Source organism: Caretta caretta, chromosome 1 (assembly GCF_965140235.1).
Source record: "Caretta caretta isolate rCarCar2 chromosome 1, rCarCar1.hap1, whole genome shotgun sequence".
Lineage (NCBI taxonomy): Eukaryota > Metazoa > Chordata > Testudines > Cheloniidae > Caretta > Caretta caretta.
In genome coordinates, this window is record NC_134206.1 from 187454110 (window position 1) to 187464185 (window position 10076).

Below are 10076 nucleotides of genomic sequence, written 5' to 3' on the forward strand. Positions count from 1 at the left end.
TGACAGTTCAAGTGCACGGGTCAGGGCTATTAGTTCGGCAAGCTGGGCAGAGGTCCCAGCAGGCAAACCTTCAGCTTCCACAGTGTCATGGAGGGTCACAACAGCATAACCCGCCCTCCTTTGCCCATCTATTACAGTACTGCTACCATCAGTGTACCACTCATGATCTGCATTTGGGAGAGGTACATCCTTTAAATCCGGACGGCTGGAGTACTGGACATCTATGATCTCTAAACAGTCATGTTTCTGTTCCTCTGTTTCTGGCAAGAGAGTGGCTGGGTTAAGGGAGGGGCAAGGCTGTAGGGTGACTTCAGAGTTCTCTAACAGCTTAGCCTGGTACCGAGCAATCCGAGCCTGGGTGAGCCAAAGCCCTCCCTTTGCATCCAATAAGGCTCGGACCATATGGGGAGTATAGATTTGCATAACCCCTCCCAATGTTAGCTTCTCGGCTTCCTCAAGCAATAGGGCAGTAGCTGCGACCGCCCGTAAACATGCCGGCCAACCCTTTGCAACCTGATCCAATTGCTTAGAAAAATAAGCCACAGGACGCTTCCATGCTCCTAACAGCTGTGTAAGCACTCCTAGGGCCACCCCCCTTCGTTCATGTACATACAACTGAAACGGCTTAGAGAGATCTGGCAGGCCCAGAGCCGGGGCTTCCATCAATTTTCTTTTCAGAATTTTAAATGCCCTGTCAGCCTCTGGGGTCCAATAGAAGGGGTCATGATCCGCTCCTTTTACACAGTCATAGAGGGGTTTAGCCCACAGTCCAAACTCTGGGATCCATATCCTGCAAAAGCCTGCCATACCCAGAAATGCCCTGAGCCGCTTACGGTTACTTGGGGTAGGAACTTGACAGATAGCTTCCTTTCTTTCGCTTGAAAGCTGACGCTCCCCTTGCTGTATGTGAAACCCGAGGTACCGTACCTCTGGGCGGGCAATTTGAGCCTTACTCCGTGCTACACGATATCCCCGGAGTCCAATAAAATTCAGGAGGCTCACGGTGGCTTTAAGGCAGGGTTTTTGGCCCACAGTGGCAATTAACAAATCATCTACATACTGCAGAAGGAGAGCCTCCTCATTATCCCACTCCTGTAGGTCCCTGGCCAGAGCCTGGCCAAAAAGGGTGGGAGAGTTTTTAAATCCCTGGGCCAACACTGTCCAGCAAAGTTGCTTTTTAACCCTTTTTCGGTCCTCCCACTCGAAGGAGAAGATCTCCTGTGATGGGGTGGCAACTGGGATGGTAAAGAAAGCATCTTTCAGATCAAGGACTGAAAAATGGGTATACTGTCCCCCTATAGAAGCCAATAAGGTGTACGGGTTAGGGACAAGAGGGTGCAGAGTCTTAACCTGTTCATTGACTGCCCTTAGGTCCTGTACCAGCCGATACGTGCCATCAGGCTTCTGTACGGGTAGAATGGGAGTGTTCCAGGCTGACTGACATTCCCGGAGAATACCATACATTAGGAATCGATCTATAGTTTCCTGTAAACCTTCTCTGGCTTCCCTCTTGATTGGATACTGTTTTACTTGTACTGGGCCTTTCCCTGGTATGAGCTGAATAGTAATAGGGGTCTGGTGGGTGGCCTTTCCTGGAATCCCTGATGCCCACACGAGGGGGTACACCTGGTCTTCCCACGGACTCCATTCCGGGGCTTGCATAGCTGAGGGCTCAACTGCAAGGGTCATGATCCAGGCATTCTCAGGGGGTAAGTTAAGGGTTATTTCGTCCTCAGTAAAATGCAGGGTGGCACCGAGGTGACAAAGTAGATCCCGTCCCAGCAGAGGTGTTGGACACTCAGGGAGGTATACCAGCTTGTGGGATATAGTCCTGTTTCCCAAAGCACATTCCGCTGGGGCATACACTGGGCACTTGGTGTCCCTGCCTGTGGCTCCCACCACAGTAAGGGAATCTGCTACTGGCAACTGAAGAGGCTGATTTACGGCAGTTCGGGCCGCTCCAGAGTCCACTAAAAAATCTATTTCTGAGCTTCCCACCCGCATCTTTACTCGGGGTTCCAGGGGTAGGGTGGTCCGTCTCCCCTGACACCCCTATTCCTGCTCCACCATCGCCATCATAGGGGCACCTCCCTGTTCTTTCCTCTTTGGGCACTCATTTTTCCAGTGTCCCTCCTGTCGACACAGGGCACACTGGTTGCGACCCAGTCGTCTCTCCTGCAGGCCCGGACGGTCGCGTCCACGGCCCCTTCCTCCCCGGCCACTTCTCTTAGTGCCGGCCTGTACCGCTGTTACCATCAATCTCACTTGCTTTCTCTCCTTCTCTGTCTCTCTCAGACTATAAGCTCAGTTTGCAGTCTCTAAAATTTGTGCCATGGTCATACCCATTAAATCCTCCTTTTTTTGTAACTTTCTCTTAATATCAGGGGCTGCTCTGCTCGTAAAAATTCCCTTAATAATTGACTCAGTTGCCTGATCATCGGGGTCTGCATTAGTGTTCTGTCGAATGGTGTCCCGAATACGCTGTAGAAAGGCCCCTGGGCTTTCTTTTAAATCCTGCATTACTTCATATGGCTTTGCCCAATTATTATGTCGGACAGCCGAGTGACGGAGTCCATGTAAAAGCAACTCCTTATAGGAGGTAAGGCGGGTCATATCCCCATGATCATTTGGATCCCACCTGGGGTCTGCTCGGGGGACTTGTGCATCCGGGTCAGGGACATTGATATGATCCCGGTCGTACCGTCTCTGCGCCTCCTCCCTTGCCTTGGACACAACCTGTTGTCTTTCAACCTCAGACAATAGGGTTCGCAGAAGGACGTTACAATCATCCCAGTCCGGCTTGTGACTACTGAGGCACCCCTCAAAGACTGATATAAACCTGCTTGGGTTGGTGGAAAACTCTCCTGCCTGTGCTTTGAAAGCAGCCAAATCCACAGGATTAAAGGGCACATGAGTATAAACCTGCATAGTTGTGGCAGGACGCCTGTCTGATCCAGACCGGGCGACTTTAGTTTCGGTGATTAAGGGGTATAGGCCAACCATGGGGGACTTACAAGGTGTGGGTGTGGGTGTAGGGGCCGAAGGGGACACCGGCTCTGCCATTACAGTGGGGGTGGGGGTCTGGGGACTAACATTAGCTGCTACCGAACCAGTCGGAGTCAGATTACAGCGCTGTAAAATATCTGGTCGAGTACATAAAGTCAGAAACAAATGCGCATACATATGTTCATTCCATTTACCCATTCACTGACAAAACAAAACTAATTGGAGGATCGTGTTGTAATTAATTGACCCTCCTGGTGGCCACCACTCCTGGTCCTCTAGTTGATATTGAGGCCAGTCAACTGTACAGAATCGTTTTAATTGGCTCTTAGTCATCGGATCCGCACCAAATACCTTCCAGTTTGCTAGAATGCACTCTAGGGGCGTACACCGTGCCCTAACCTCTGAGCTCTGTCCCTGTCCCATACCTACAGGGTAACTCTGGGCGTCCCCAGGTTCCAACAGAGCATATAATCCGGATTTTAATAGGTTCCTACCTTATCCAAGGGTCCGGTTCTTCACCGTGGCCTGCAGCTGCTCCTCCCCCACGTCTAAGGGACCGGTTCTTCACCGCCGTCCACAACAGCTTCTCCACTATATGAGTGCGTTGCACCGTTGTGCCCTCTGGGGTCGATCAAATCGCGTCTCCTCCGAGGCCCCCGATGAACTCACTGGTGCGCGCTGGGCGTCGGTTCTCGCTGCAATCCTCGACCTCCAGGAGGGGTCCGGGCAAGGCTAAATTGCAGCCTCGTCGCCCACCCAGGGACGCCAAAAGCTGTTGCCGGCACCCAGTGCCGAGAGGCTGAACAACAGCTTGAGTTGGTTCGTTACCCGGTGTGCTACACCCAATAATCACAACGGGGTGGAGAAGCAGAAAAGTTTATTTGCAGCTGCAAAAAGGTACAGGGAGAATAAAATCTCAAATCCTGCACAACAGAGCAGGAAGTTACACAGGCTTTTATACATCCTTTTTCCCAGCATACTTATCCAATAGCAAGCTGCTCCAAGTATCCATATAGCCAGCCAATCCAGTTCCCAGCTAGTTCCCTGATTCTCTGTATCATTTGTTAAACTATACATAAAGCTGCTTTATTCAGCATTGTTCTTCCATATCTCCCCTGTTTGGCCTTGCTTAGTTTCAGGCAGTCTGACTCTGCAACATACTGTTGCAGATTCTCAGCATAACTGCTGTGTGTGCCTCCAGGCGGGGGGGCCAAGGACACTTGGGCCTAGCACGCAGAGCTGCTGCGAGTGCCTCCAGGCAGGAGGAGGGGGGCCAAGGACACCGGGGCCTAGTGCGAGGGGGCTTCATCGACACTCGTGGTCTTCCATCCCCTCGAGTTACCTAGTGGCCATGCCCCAGTGTTCCCAACAACATCACTGCTGCAGCAGTGGGAAGTGAGCTCTGTATAAGCCGCCTCACAGCAAAATCAGGCTTTTCATATCCCAATGTAACCCTTCTGCCAGGCCAAGTTGATAGCAGCAAGGGCCGGGTTCAGTACACAGGGGTTCCCTCTCATCAAAGCAAATGCAAAACTGGCTCGAGCCCCCACCCAGTGACCTGGGAAAATCTTACACCCCCCTTGGGCGCCTCAAAGAGGCAATACTTCCCCTCTCGCAAGCACAGAGTCTCGGTGTAGCAGAGAATCTTTAATAACATGAGGTAAACGACATCAGCATTAAATTGGGGAAACACCACAACTAGTGTTCATTAACCAAACCATGAGCAAAGACCCACCCCAGCAAATTGGGCCACATCCTTTCCCTCGGGTTCTTGAGTCCCAGAACCCAAACATCTCTTGAGTCCAGCAATCCACAAATCACCCAAAGTCCAAAAAGTCCAGCCCCAGAGTTCAAAAGTTCATCTGCAGAGTGTTACTCCCCAGTCTGGCTAAAATGTGCCTGTGTGTGGGGGAAAGAGGTAAGGGGCACCTTACGTGTCCTGAAGCTGACTGCCCCACAGGGCTCTGCTGTGCTCTGCTCCGCCGTCTCACAAACGGCTCCGCTCCACCACAACTGGCTCCGCTCTGCACAGCTCGCCATCTCACGAACAGCTCTGCTCAGCTCGCCTCGCCGTCTCACGAACACTCCGCTGTCTCACGAATGGCTCCGCTCTGCACAGCTCACCTCGCCGTCTCACGAACACTCTGCCAGCCTATCCACGAACAGCACTCTAGATCTTCCTTGACTCACTGCACTCTAGATCTTCCGGCTCCCCACTACTTGACACAGTGCTCACTGATTCCAGCTCTCAGTGATTTCAGCTCATAGTAGTGGGAGCCTTAGTGCTGGTGCACCATAAGGCCAAAGTGAATGCAGCACAGTACCTGTAGCAAGACTCTTAATAGACCCAAAATTAGCTCTGACATTCCACAGTGGAGAGAGACAGAGGTGCAATTGGTGTTTCAGGCCCTCACAAAGGGGCCCACACCACCAGGTACTAATACCTGTCTCAAGCCTCTCTCAATTCACAGAGTTTTGGAAACCATGTTCCTTGCCTAGCGAGTGCTACTTAGTTGATGGTGAGTCCCTCCATCATAACAAAAGGCCAAGTACAGTTCCAAGTACAGTTCCCATAATCAGGGTAATAACAATTTATTCTTCCCGCCCCAATAACAGAGACACTGGGGATCCCACAACAGCCAAAGTGACCATTTGGGCAGTTATGGCCTCATTCTAGGCGGGGTTGGTGTGCCTATGCAAATGAGATCAGCCCCTGAAGTTCTTTTCCATACTTGCCACACCTCACCACCAGATTTCAGGGTGGAGCTCATCCTGACTCTGCTTACACCTAATATGCGAATGTGCTAGAGCAATAGTCAAAGCTGGAAAAGGGGCTGGTTGTGTGGTTTTGGAGAAAAAGGTAACTAGCAATCGTGTGGTGTTCACATTACTCCCCCTCCAAATTGTGCAGCATATCAGGGATTCTTTTCCTATACAAACATACATTCCTTAGGAAGGAACAATCAATTGCACAAATACTAAATGGGGGGGGAAGAAGGCCTGGAGTAAATTAGTCCCACTCTGGAGAGGTTTTTTTTCCCTCATTCAGGTTTTATTTTTCAGTATTTAGAAGGTGGGCCTCAGACCCTTCAGCCAAACCAAAGAAACAAACTCATAACAGGACACACAAAAAGGACTACCTTTCACTGTCCATTCTCTGGGGTGTTTCCTTGTTATGCAGACCCCAGGATGCCAGTCCTTTCCCAAACAGGCAGTTAGCTTAGTTGCTTCCCCTATAGGGAGGAGAGCAGCCTTCCACCCTGGAGAAACCTTTTCTGTCTGTTACTACTAACCCTTCTGCAGCTTGTCTCACCTCCTTCTCTCTCACCAGAGGAGGGTTTTTTTAAAGGTCACAGGCAGCCCTTAACAGGACTCAGGTGTCCCTAGTTGACCTGAAGTAAACTCTTTTCAGCCAATGGGGAAAAGGGCCATTACCATTCTAGGGCTCATATATCTGCCTTCCTCTGCTCTTACAGCTGTCCGGTCTGACTTTGTCACATACCCCGTCCTCCTTTCCTCCAACACTATGGGGTTGGGCTACTTGTGCAGACAACCGGTGTACCCTTGACAGACCATCAGCACTGACATACCTGATTCCTACCCTATGTTGCACTGTGAAGTGGAAGCATTGTAATGACAGGAACCATCTTGTTACCCTTGCATTTTTTCTTTGTTCTGGTGATTCCACTTCAGGTGGGCTATGGTCTGTAATAAGGGTAAACCACCATCTGAGCAGCTAGTGCCGGAGGGTTACCAGGGCCCATTTTACTGTACAGCATTCCTTCTCCCCCACAGCGTACTTTTGTTCTCTGGGAAGGAGTTTCCTACTAAGGTACAAGACTGGGAGTTCTTCCTCTCCTACCATTTGAGAAAGTACAGCTCCCAGTCCTAACTTGGAGGAATCCATTTGCAATATGAATTCTTTCTCAAAGTCTGGGGTTACTAGCCCTGCAGAAGGCTGGCCTCAGATCTGCAAAAGCTTCTGCAGCCACACTGATCCACTTCACTATGTTTGGGCCCCGGGCCTTTATCAGGTCTATCAAAGGGTATGTGAAGTGGCAAATTAATGACCTGTAATAGCCCACTATCTTCAGAAATGCTCTACCCTGTTTCTTCTGGACTGGTCTAAGCCAACTTTGTATTGCCGCCAAATTGTTCAGTTGGGGTTTCACTATACCTCTCCCCACAACGTACCCAAGGTATTTGGCTTCTGCTAGCCCTATTGCACATTTGGATAGATTAGCAATGAAACCTGCTTTCACCAGGGTACCCATTACTACTTCTGTCTTTTGTAAGTGCATCCCCCAGTCTTGGCTGTGTATGACCACATCATCCAGGTAAGCGGCAGCATACTTGGTATGTGGAGGTAATAGCTTTCCATGAGTCGCTGGGAAGTTGCTGGAGCCCCATATAATCCAAAAGAGAGGATGATGTACTGGTATAAGACTCCTGGTGTAGAAAAGGCAGACTTGTCCTTGGCTTTTTTTGCCAGAGGGATTTGCCAATAACCTTTGGTCAGGTCGAGGGTAGACAAGAATTATGCTTTTCTCAATTGGAATTTAGCTTATCTGTCTGAGGTAGGCCTTGAACTGGGACACCTCATTTAATTTTCCAAAGTCATTGCAGAATCTTGTGGTACCATCGGGCTTAAGTACCAGAACAACCGGGCAAGATAAGTGACTATGGGACTCTTCAATGACTCCCAGCTCCAGCATCCTCTTAGCTTGCATACCGCCCAACATTTCAGGTCTCTAAAGTGAGAGGCAGCTGGTCACTGCCAATCCTGTTGAGCCATCCCCACTGTAAGGAAGTGGAAAACTAGAACCCAAGTCTGCAGGGCTACAGATGACCAGCGCTTCCTCACCACCCCCACACAGCAGCTGTGGCACAGCTGCGATCCATGCACTATATGCCCGGAGAGATGGGGCACCACCGGAAGTGACAACCCCAGAAAACCCAATTGGCAACACACACAACCCGGGACCTCTGATAGGGCCAGGCGCAGGAAGCTGTCTGTGCAACCGGCTGCTAGAGCACACCTTGCTTCAGATTCCAGCTCTGCTCTCAGGCCCTGACCGTTGGCTTGATTCCTGACCCTTGACTCTGGCTACAATCTCTGACTAGACTGCTGAATCTTGACTCTTAGTTTCTCACTCTTGCTATAACTCCTGCCTTGATCCTGGCTCCTGACTCCTGCTCCAGCCGCCAGGCCCCACCCCTGCTCTGACAAGTAGGCCTGACTCCTGTCCTACCCTCTAGGCCAGTCCACCCACATCTCAGTCATGACAGCCCAAGCACCTTGCCCACCCAACACTCAGCCCCTGCCTTTCAGCGTGGTGCCCCCAAGTTCACTGTCAGTCCCCATCCCTGAGCTCCCCTGCAGCCACTGACCATGGCCAGATGCCATTGAAGCCACTGCCCTCCCTAGCTCTACCGCTGCCAATGGCATGCACCGTGCATTTCGTGTGGTCAGCTGCAGGTCCTACTTCAACCAGGATGTGGGGGGCGGGGCGGGGCAAAGCAGGACAGTCCTACGAAACCCAGAACTGTTGGGAGGTATGAAAATAAGCGTGGCCAGGGTGACTTTGTAGGAGCTGGGTTGAGGTGTCTGGTGGAAGATGGGGCTAGTTGGATGTGGGAACTGAAGGCTGGGGGCAGCTGAGATCTGTCAGTGGGTGGGGCTACCTGGGAAAGACCGGGACCAATACCAGGTTCCTTCACCTTCTCTCCCCATCACTCAAGCTGCTGGCCTACTGCTCCCAGCGAGACTCTCCCTCTGAGATCCAGCATGATGAATGTGGAGGCAGAGGTCACGTGGCTGCTCAGCTGGAGACATAGCAACCTCTGGCGAATTGCAGGCCATTCCTGCAGCTCAGCTGAATAGGTGAGATTCACTCTGGCTGAGGAAATGTGTGAGGGGCCACTGCATATTCTCACGTGTGATGCCTGACACTAGGCAAGTCTGCATATAGTTACCCGCCCCTAAGGTTGGCATGTTTTAGCACACAGGGTCATGTGACCTATAGACAATAGCAGCGCTTCGAAAGCAATCATGGCAGCCATTTTGGATAAACACAAGTGTGACACATATTAAATGTTGGCAGTTTCTCCTTCAAATTATTTATAATATTGTAATTATACAGAGAAGATTGTTGGTCATGCTTCCTCCCTGAGCCTGGGAGGATGGATGCCAGAGAGCAAAAATAATCAACCTGCTTCCATACACTTTTCCCTCAGATAGATGATGCTGTGCCACCTCATAGCTGGTCTTCAACCATCGTGGCTTTCTTCCTTCCACTGTTCAGTGAAACATGTCTTTGCATTTCCTACTCAGATTATATTCAGAATTAGTGCCAATCTAATTCCAGGCAGTGTTGGATCATTAAATCCAGCAGAACCCAGCTATGGTTCCAGAGTCATCTCCTCTCCTCAAATTTCACAGAGCTTTCTCAATGGCCTTTCAGGTTCTCCAGATGGGGGCAATTCCAGGATAGATATTGTGTGGAAAGTGTTAGTTAGTTGACACTTCAACAATTATCATGCATTACACAGGCTGTTTATCAGAATTTGACTAAAGCATAAGATAAACCATAAACTAAAAATAAATATGCACAGCTGTACAATATTTAGGAATTATTGATTCAGTAAGTTTGAAGATTACTGCTTTGTTCTGAAGTGTTAGTTCTTTAATAAAGATAATTTCCCATTCTCCCCATACCAGATCCTGGTTCTTAATGTGTTTTGGAGAATTGTGAACATTTGGGTGATGAATTATGTCAAAGGTATTTTTTACAGGACATAGATCTGAGGAAAGGGAGCTCAGATATTAAGTTAGTCATGACTGAATCAACTGCAAGTACAGATAAAACTACTGGTTGTTGAGAATGAGCACCTCATTAAATTGTACGTTTAACCCATGCCAAAGTAGTTTGGCCTCCTTAGCAATAAAACATTCTACATCCTGGTTGGAGCAACAGAATTTCAGAGTTTGGAGGTGAGTTAGAAAAATAACAATTGAGTTTAGTAAGAGTTTATTAGAACTGTATGTGTTAGAGAGAATCTTCTCTGAG

General features: G+C 49.7%; 1 long non-coding RNA gene across 2 annotated transcripts in view; it reads left to right on the plus strand.

The window, feature by feature from the left end:
- The window catches only part of LOC142068549 (uncharacterized), a 67782-nt gene that overhangs the window by 29881 nt on the left and 27825 nt on the right, over positions 1-10076 (plus strand). The window lies entirely within an intron of this gene.